The 10,901-nt window shown below is 40.3% G+C and overlaps 2 protein-coding genes across 7 annotated transcripts in view; one reads left to right on the top strand and one right to left on the bottom strand.

Annotated features, from left to right (window-relative positions):
• Positions 1–10,901, top strand: part of LOC113650187 (B-cell receptor CD22-like) — a 1,781,460-nt gene that overhangs the window by 1,191,351 nt on the left and 579,208 nt on the right. The gene's annotated exons all lie outside the window — the stretch shown is intronic.
• Positions 1–10,901, bottom strand: part of LOC113663360 (antigen WC1.1-like) — an 870,979-nt gene that overhangs the window by 575,372 nt on the left and 284,706 nt on the right. The gene's annotated exons all lie outside the window — the stretch shown is intronic.

Below are 10,901 nucleotides of genomic sequence, written 5' to 3'. Positions count from 1 at the left end.
CCAGAAGATTATGACGATGTCATCACTGAGGAACAGGATGTAGGAGAGACAGAAGGTGAGCGACTTCCTGTTTATTCTCTAATGTACATAAGTTCACAGGCAGCAGAGTAAAAGATTAAATTATATATGATTATATTATATATGGTATATAATAAATATCAACTTTCAGAACAGTTTTTAGGACAAATATAATAGAACATGTATTTATTAAAGAGTTTAGATTAGACCTACTGTAAATATTATCTGATACAGAGCATAAACATCAGATCACTGTTTTTATAACAAATCACCGTTCAGTCAGATTAAAGAAACTGATGTGATAAATGTCCTCTATTCTCTTCATTTATGGTTTAAATATCAGAGAAATCCTACATAGTGCATCGTTTATGTATTATAAGTCGTTACAAAACAATTACTGTATTAATACAATATAAAGGATGTATTAAAGAAGTAAATGTGTTCATTTTACAGAATATGATGACGTGGAGGAGAAATCTCAGAAGGACAGGGACCATGTGACTGAGACACATCTCCAAAGGCCTTTTCTCAGGAAATTACATTTCAACTTTTATAAACACAAAAAATGACTTTATTATACTTCTAATAATTTCATTCATTCTGTTCACCATGTTCATTTTCTCACCTTGTTATTAGTAGATAAATTAGGGAGAGTTAAATCACCTCCATTATTACTTAACAAATGTTTCCAGCTTTCCTTTTACAACACATTTAGTGCTATAAGTCATAGTGAGCTTAAATATCACTGACACACCACACCTCATTGATCACCAGTTAATCCATCAAAATCACTTATGTTTATTTCACTATTAAATATTTTATTTCACATACACATTTATATACATATACAGTTTGCATTTAAATTAAAATCCAGCCTATATTAAGTGCATAGACATAAACTGAACATTAAATAAAAAATTAAAAATAAGTCAATATATAATGAATATACATTAAATAACTAAAATGATGTGTGCAATTATGTTACATGTAGTCAGAGTAAAGAATGTGTAAACGAAAAAAAAAATGTGGAATGAAAAAAGAATGTCGAATGTACCACATGTGCAGGTGTGTTACATGATGTAAAAGTAAAGTGCAGTGTGCCTAATGTCAGATTGGAAGTTTTGTGAGTTCAAATTCCAGGATCATTAAGCTGTCACTGAGTACCATGAATGTAAATGTAAGGTGTGTTACATGTAGTAAAGTGAAGTGGCAATTTTGGCAATTTTGGTAACAAATTTGGCAATTTGTTACTTTTAATTTGGTAATTTGATACTTTGAATTTGGCAATTTGTTACTTTGAATTTGGCAATTTGATACTTTGAATTTGGCAAATTATAATTTGTTGGCTGATTGACCACAATAAAGAAGTCATTTGTAGTAATTATAGAGTTAACAGTTAAGTTTAACTAAAACAGTCTTTAGTAACCAAAAAGTCTAAGTGTGGAGATCACCCTGTGATGTGTCGACTTGGAGTTCCGACATTCCACTTAACTGATATTTATCTATTTCTTTATTTGTTTTCAGTTACACTATAAATTCATGAGTTCTTCCTGCTTATTGTAATAGATTATTAATAAAGGTTGTTAAACTTCTGTTGTCTACCAACATCTGCCTATAACATTTACACTTTGCTTTAATTTGATTTAACTGAACCAACAGAGAGCTCTAATTATTACTGGTCAGTTTATCCTTCAAACTCTGGCCATGTTTTCTTTTCAGGACGAAACAATTAACACAATGTGAATATTAAGCCAATGATGTGTTTTTTATTCAAATCAAAATAACTTGTAATAGCATGTTAAATTACATTACATCCAGTTACGTGACATTTACGCCATTTGGTAGATGCCCTTATCCAGAGCGATGTACAAAATGCATTTTAAGTCTCATTACATTACATTAACTCTGGTTTACTAGGTTACAGACTTAAGATACCATGAGCCTAAAACACTGTTAATTTCTATTTTAAATACACACACAATAAACAGTGGAAAAAGTATTTCATGAAGAAGTTTGAAAATAGCCAGTTACTCAGCTGTCCGAACGCATAGGGAAAGTTCATTCCACCACTTGGTTGCCAGAACAGTATAGAGTCTTGTTGAGTGCTTACCTCATACCAGTCGAGCAATACTGGTAGCTCTGAGGGTGTCAGGTGCAGTGCGAGGAGTGATGAGGGCTTTGAGATAAGAAGGAGCTGGTTGTTTTGAATCTGATGCTTGCAGCTTCCGGAAGCCAATGGAGACCCATCATCATCTACTGCTTGAGCGATTGGTCCAGGCAAACCTAAAGAACTGCCTCCCACCCACATTGGGCCCACATCAGTTTGATTACCAACACAATAGGAGCACAGATGATATAGTCTCCTCAGCGCTGCACTCTGTGCTCACACATCTGGACAATAACAACATATATGCATAAATGCTTTTTGTGGACTTTAGCTCAGCATTTAATACTGTCATCCCTTCCAAGTTAATCAGCAAACTTGGGGATCTTGGCATTAACATTTCCCTTTGTCACTGGATTATGGACTTTCTTACCAATAGACCCCAAGATGTCAGGTCAGGCCACATCCGCTCTGCCAGCATCCCCCTTAACACAGGTGTACCACAGGGCTGTGTGCTAAGCCCATTTCTCTATTCACCCTTTACTCACGACTGCAGGCCTTTGCATGGATCTAATTCCATAATTAAGTTTGCTGACAACACCACAGTGATTGGCATCATCAACAACAACGTGAGACAGCCAACAGGAAAGAGATACAGCATCTCTTCACATGGTGTTCCGACAAAAACCTGCTCCTTAGCACCAGAAAAACAAAGGAGCTCATCATGGACTTCAGGAGGGAGAGAAGAGGCACGCATGCCCCCATCCACATCAACGAGTTGCCAGTCGAACTTGTCTCCAGCTTCAAGTTCCTGATGCCAACCTGCATTACTTTGCCTTGTACTTGTAATGACAATAATGTTTAATCTAATCTAATGAGTTGTGTATCATCAGCATAGCAGTGGTAAGAAAACCCATGTGAGGAAATAAGTTCACCAAGAAAGTGAGTATACAGGGAGAAAGAAGACTACTACTGAGTACTGAGCCCTGTGGGACATCAGTGGAGAGTCTTGCATGGAGCAGATGACACTCCTCTCCATGTTACCTGACGTGAGGTACCTTCCATTTAGGAAGGAAACCATTCCCATGCTGATCTGCAAATTCCAACACTCCTGAGAGTGGACAGGAGAGTCTTGTGGTTGACTGAATTAAATGCTGCCGAAAGGTCGAGGAGGATGGGGAGAGATGAAGCTTGGCTGATCTAGCAACATGTACTTTCCCAGAGACATCCAAAAGGCTGTCCCTGTCGAATGTGCTGCTTTAAAGCTATACAGGATTGGATATTGAAGGTTCTGTGAAAGATATACAAGCAGTTTATTATAGACAGTGCATTCAAGAATTTTTGAAAGAAAAGAGAGAAGTGATGCTGGTCTGTAGTTACTGATGTTAGATGGATCCAGAGCAGGTTTTTTTCAGGATGAATTTAATTAAAAATTCCTTGATTAATGCTGACGATTAATGAGTAAGTCTACAGAACACAATTCTGGATAATAGGAATTTTCTCTGTTTACATGTTGATGTTCTATTAGGACTGAAAACACTGATCTGATGCTGATTACATCACACTGTAATAGTTGTGACTCTTGAACACTATTTCTGTAACTTTAATGTACATATCTGTGTTTTAATGTAGAACATGAAGCTGAGAATAGTGATGACACCATTAGAGCTGATCAGAAGACAGTTATACAGAACTGTAATTTTAGTGATGAACACAATCATAAATAACTTCAAAGTGGATTTAATGTCATTGTTTACAAAGAGAACCAAGAACCAGAGTGTGATGATGCTGTTACCATGTCTCCATACACTTCTGTACACATCTCTCTCTCTCTCTCTCTCTCTCTCTCTCTCTCTCTCTCTCTCTCTCTCTCTCTCTCTCTCTCTCTCTCAGACAGTGTGAGGTTGGTGAATGGTGGAAGTCCTTGTTCTGGGAGAGTGGAAGTCCTTTATAATGGACAGTGGGGAACAGTGTGTAGTTCTGACTGGGATATGAAAGACACTGCAGTGGTGTGTAGAGAGCTGCGCTGTGGGGAGCCTGTAGATATTAGTTATTGGGCTGAGTTTGGAGAAGGATCAGAAGAAATCTGGATATATGATGTGTACTGTAGAGGATCTGAGCTGACTCTGAACAATTGTAGCTCACAAGGGGGACATCACTGTATTCATAATATGGATGCTGGAGTCAGTTGTTCAGGTAAACATCTGAATTTATATAAAAAAAATATCTTAACAATTACTTCCATTGTGGTAATGATTATAATTGTACAAATACATACATTTTAACATAATGTAGATTTTATTTGCATTTTAATGATTTCATTACTACACTGAATAACATAATTATGCCTTGATCAAATTTTGCACAAAAAAAAAACAAAGATCACAGAATGCCGAGACTCACTGCTGGTCCTCACCGGTGCTCTGGGAGAGTGGAAGTGTTTCATGGAGGTTCCTGGTCCACATTGTGTGATGCTGACTTTTACCAGCAGGATGCAGAGGTTGTGTGTCGAGAGCTGGACTGTGGGATTCCTGTGAAGAGTCTGGGATCAGCTTTGTTTGGCCGAGGGGAGGGTCAGGTGTGGACAGAGGAGCTTCAGTGTAGAGGAACCGAATCATGAACCGAATCATCATCATAGAGGAGTCCATCATCATCTTCACTCAAACATGCAACATGTTCCCATGACAACAAAGTGGCATTAATATGTTCTGGTTAAGTATCATGATGTAACTTCTGTTTCAATAGAGTCCACATAGCTGTCAATCAAACTTTAAGGTGCCTGTGTTAATGTTCCTCTTTCACTGAGCTCTTGGCTGTTTGTTCAGGTCACACAGAGGCGCGGCTGGTGAACGGACCGGACTCCTGTTCTGGTCGAGTGGAGCTCCTGTACCTCGGTGTGTGGGGCACAGTTTGTGCTGTAAGCTGGATATGAGAGCTGCAGATGTTCTGTGTGCACAGCTGGATTGTGGGAGTGCTGTGGCTGTAGTGAAGGTGGACTGGTTTGGGGAGGGGAGTGGACACATCTGGGCTGATGTGTTTGATTGTCAGGGAAAGGAGACACACCTATCACAATGTGATGTCTCATCATGGAGTCAAGCTGCATGCTCTCATAAACATGACACTGGAGTCATCTGTAATGGTGAGATATTAACGTCACATACACCAGGTTACTGAATAAAGTTTATGAGATGAGAATAAAATTGCAATATTTAAATGACCTTCTTCTGCTTCAGGATCCTCTGTGGCGCTTCACGAGGGGCGAGTGCGGTTGTCTGGAGGGAGCGAGTGTCAGGGGGAGGTGGAGATTTATTTCAGGCAGGACTGGAGGAGAGTTCTCCTGGACTCGTGGAGTCTGTTTGAGGCATCCGTGCTCTGCAGACAGCTGGGCTGTGGCTCTGTGCTGAACTACCGCTCCTCTCCATCCACCACTGAAGACAAACACATGTGTGTAAAAGGTTTCAGCTGCTCTGGGAGTGAAGAACATCTGAGGAACTGCAGCAGTGCACAAGCTGAACCTGTCAACTGCATCTCAGGGGAACAGCTATACATCACTTGCTCAGGTAAACACTCAAAAATGAGCAGGTCTGTAGAAAACCAGCAGTTTAAAATGAAGTTTAAGAAACAGATCTCCATCAGTTGGAAAGTAGTTGTTTAGCATATTAATTAAAAATGCAATTAATTTACACTTCATAGCAACAGAACAAAAAAAATGTTTATGAACTATAACTGAACTATAACTATTCATATTTACATATTTATCTGCTCTCATGTACTTGTTATGCCACAAGGGAACAAAACTATTAAAATCTGTCTGTGAGCTACTATTATTTACATTAATAATTATATTTTAACTAAAATTTAGACTAATGGTGTTGAGTTTTTTCATATTTGATTAAAGTGTGTGTGTTTGTGTGTGTGTGTGTGTGTGTGTGTGTGTGTGTGTGTGTGTGTGTGTGTGTGTGTGTGTAATTATATTTTAACTAAAATTTAGACTAATGGTGTTGAGTTTTTTCATATTTGATTAAAGTGTGTGTGTGTGTGTGTGTGTGTGTGTGTGTGTGTGTGTGTGTGTGTGTGTGTGTGTGTTTGTGTTTGTGTGTGTCTTTAATAAAGATCCCAACTCCATCAGGCTGGTTGGTTCTGGGGGAGACTGTGTGTGATGACTGTGTGTGATGACTCGTGGGGTATTGAGGATGCTCAGGTGGTGTGCAGACAGCTGCAGTGTGGAGAGGCCCTCAGTAACCACATACCAGCCTGGTTTGGTCCTGGAACTGGGTCCATATGGCTGAATGAGGTGGAGTGTGAGGGGAATGAGACGTCCCTGTGGAACTGCAGATATCAGCTGTGTGAAGAGGGTGAATGTGGACACCATGAGGACGCAGGAATCGTCTGCTCAGGTACAGTGTGATGACTGACAATAAAATTCAACATGATAATAAGGACTTGTTAATTAATAAAATCCATCTTAAATATATTTTTACTTTAAGATAATTTTACACATATTTAACTGTGTGGATAAAACAGGATGTTTTCAAATGAAGTGTAAGTCGTCCTTCTCTCACCAGAGTTTAAAGAGATCCGACTCACGGAGGGCTGTGAGGGGAATCTGGAAGTGTTCTACAATGGAACCTGGGGTAATGTGTGTTACAATCAGATGGCTGATGAGACGGCAAACATGGTGTGTGGAGAGCTGAACTGTGGAAAACTTGGCAGTCTGTCATACACTGAAGCATGATTAAAATCTGCTCCTAACTGGCTGGATCATGTGAAATGTAGGAAACACGACTCTAATCTGTTGCAGTGTCTATCTTCACCCTGGGGACAGAACAGATGTAATAATCATAATGAAGTTGTTCATATTAACTGCACAGGTAAGAGGACTCTCTCTATATACTAGTTTATACAATGCTGTAGAATTTGTGTAAATATTTCAGCTATAAAATAAGAATGAGAGAAAAATCTGTTTTGTGTGTTTTATTACTGTAGAAGATGGAACGTCTCTACGTTCTCAAGGGACATGCTCGTCATTTCCTCTTCAGAAATACTGCTCAAGTAAGGACAATTAAATCTGTCCCTTTAGTCACAGTTACTGTTTTCACCCAGAAGATCATTGTTTTTATAATAAATAATGATAAAATTTTCAAGATTTCATTTTCATATACATATATAGTAGCTATAAAAAGATGTTCCTTCACCAGTCTCTCTTTTCTGTCTCTGGAACCTCCCTTCATGAATGTTAAATTAACATTAATCACCGTCTTTTGACTAACCATAATTCAGCATTCAGTGTGGTGATGTATCACAACTCTACGTGGGGCTCCATTTGTGTTGATCAGTGGAACATCATGAACGCTCAGGTGGTGTGCAGACAGCTGGGCTGTGGGTCGGCGCTGAGTGCTGATGATCGGTTTGGTTCTGGTGAAGGGACTTTCTGGCTGAACAGAGTGAAGTTTTGAGAGGATGAGATTCACCTGTGGGACTGTCATCATTCCCTGAAGAAACACACTGACTGCTCTCCTGCTGGAGTCACCTGTGCAGGTCAGAGGGGTGTGCTAACTTTTCAGCTTTCAGTCCCAGTGATAAGACTTGATAACTTTTATTTAGAATCTTAGATATTTGATTGAAATCTCAGACCCTGAACTGTAAACACTGATCAGCATGTCATAAACCTTATTGAGTAACAGTTTATTTTTATTGTGAGACAAAGTGTTTTTCTTTCTGTGAATACAGACATATCCACTGTGTCCACTGCTACACCCACCACCACCACCACCACCAAATCATGTGTGTATTTGTTTAATATTTTATTCATTACTGTTCATTAAGTTCTAAATATTTCTGATCACAGCATCATATCAAGATCCTCTTCTGTGTTTTTGACCTCAGTAAGAACCAATCTACACCCTGTGTCACCTGGACCTCCATCCTCCCCTCCACCAGTTGGGAAATCTGCTCTTCCTGGCCTTAGTGCTTCTGCTGGTACTGTTTTACCAGACTTTCACACATTTTATCATTATATTATTTAAAATCTCATTCTCATATTATCATTCATACTGTAAATATATTTTTAAATTTTATTATAGAGTATTTATTATTATTATTATTATTATTATTATTATTATTATTATTATTATTATTAGTAGTAGTAGTAGTAGTAGTAGTAGTAGTAGTAGTAGCCTTTATTGTCACTGGTCACAGCTACCATGAAATTAGCCATCAACCTGTCCATACATAGAATACATACAATATGACAAGGGGCAGACTGGACAGGAAGACATGGAATTGAAAAGAAATACAGCATAACATGAGGGAAGGGAGGAGAAAAAAAAACAACCTCCAGACTATGCTCACCGTGATGTTATCCATATTGCGGTTAATAGTCCCAGCCTCAGTGCTGTCCGCTCTCCCACTGCATCAATCATGACTGGCAGCCTTGGGAGGTTTGGACAGCTGTCACAGTTTTCTGATTTTCTCGATAAACCAGGGCAATGCCTAATCCAATCAGCAGAACTCCTGTTATCATGGTTCTGAATAGGTAGATATCTTCAATGTCCTCCAAGGAAAGAGCCATCAGACACACGACACGCCATGCCACCTCTCCCACACGTCCATCGTATAGCCAGCTGCGAACGTTCCGGCACACAATGAAAAAAAAAAAACGTTCCCCCACAACGAAAACAAAAAACCCATAATACATAAAACATAAACACAATAACATAAAACAGAATATTACTCCCCACCAATGAAAACAAAACCCATAATACATAAAACACAACAAACACAATAACATAAAACAAAACATTACTCAATGACCATAATTCACACATGCTCTATCTCAAAAGGTGAGCCAGGAGTGAGCGAAAAACCCTCCAGATGCCAAATTTGAGGGAAAATTCTCACTCTGCTCGCATATATAGCGCGACAGTGAAAGCAGTGTCACCAGGGTCACCGAAACATACAGTATAAACATACAACATAATAAACAAATAAAAAACTGTTGCAGGGCATAAGAGAACTAGCTGTCCCTACGACCACCACCAATAGTGATTGCGCTGCATGGTTTGAATCCACTGTGGCAAGGGGGCTCTAATGCGTAGGGATCTCCAAATGTCTTTGTGGCGATAAGCGTGGAAAGCTCGAGTAATGGGAACAACCGCATCCGAATCACCCCCTGCCCATGAGTCCATGAAAGTGGGTGGTGTTTGCATATCCTGTAGACCTTGTTGCACATCTTTGGTGTGAGATGTCCAGAGTTTATATACACAAAAGAATAACGTACAGTACTGCCGTATATGGCGGGTAATAATATATGCATGTGCACGTCCACGTCCATACGTCGAGGCCACACAGAAGGAACGACGTACCTCATATGTGTGTACCTGTAAAAACAATCCCCTGTCCAAAGAATAATCATTCTGGTGGCACGGATGAACCCACAGTCCTTCAGGGAGGACTAGATCTGCATGTGCAAGGATAAGTGACACGGGGCGTGTGTCCTCAAACATCGTGAACCAAGTGTCAGCCGTCGGCGGGGAAGGGTATGTTAGCCAGGTGCAATGTGGTGATACACCCAGGTCGAAGTCCCCCCAGATGAAGTCAGACAGGTCCACCTCGTTGTCCAGTTGGATGCACGTGTCGCAGTACCCGGGAGCGTCGTCGAGGCGACAAGCGACACCTCGTGGGCTCACCTCTAACCAGGCACAAGTGCGGGGTCGCTGGACTTGTCTCTGGTCACTCCACGGGTTCAACATAGCCTGCAACAAAGCCTTACAGACAACAGAGAGACAGGCAATAGACCAATAGACACAAAATACCAACACCCATTACGTAAGCATATGTACAGAAAAGTTTGTGTGTAGTCAGTCTGGATTCAGTCACAATTAAGGCATTAAGGCCATCACCAGTAATGTGGTGCCTCGTGTACACAGCACTTATGAAAGATATACACACATAGGGGACACAGACAAACTGGGACACACACCAATATGTTACAGTCCTGTATGTGCACAACTAGGTCCAGTCCGAATCACTATTGTTCTCGTCCAGCAGTGGGAATGAGTCTGGATCGATCCAATTAAACCAACATACACTGATCCTCTTGACTTAATACATAGTGGAAACTTCTGGTTAGGCCGCATCTGAACAGTCATATCTGTAGGGATTGTCGAGGCTACCGGCTGATATGCATAGGATCTACTTATGTTGCCCATCCATTGCGGCCCATGTGTTCTGGCTGCTGAACCCAACAGGCAAAGTGCAGGACATAAATATTTATCATTATATGGTGATTTATCACACTCGTCCACACCTCTAGTAGGCATTACATAGGGAGTTTGATTAGACCGGTCATGGCATATTACACAGATACTGTTTGCAGCAACCTGGTGAGCGGTTTCTGTCAGCCACTATCGATAGAGGTTTCCCTCGATGCCATCAGCTGTGGTATTGTATTGGTTAATACTGTTCACTTTAACGTAATTCTGAAGTGCCTCTTACTCCCCCACACCCTGGAGCGGCGGATTTTCGCATTTACTATTGCCTGAACTGCCACATTTAGCCCAGCTTTGTTCTGCGGCGAGTGGCTGTGTTTGGGGCTGCGCCCTTGTCTTTGAGGTTGAAGGTTCTTCCCCAGTATCTGCTACAGCTGTCGCACGACAACAATGATTAAGGTGATACCAGTATTCTTTACCTTCGACCTTGACTGCAGTGGGGGTAGCTAACACCACTTTAAAAGGTCCTTCTCTTCTTGGCTGTCTCCAATGTTTTCTCTTGAATGTTC

The sequence above is a fragment of the Tachysurus fulvidraco genome, chromosome 19 (assembly GCF_022655615.1).
Source record: "Tachysurus fulvidraco isolate hzauxx_2018 chromosome 19, HZAU_PFXX_2.0, whole genome shotgun sequence".
NCBI lineage: Eukaryota > Metazoa > Chordata > Actinopteri > Siluriformes > Bagridae > Tachysurus > Tachysurus fulvidraco.
This window is presented reverse-complemented; position numbering and strand designations above follow the sequence as displayed.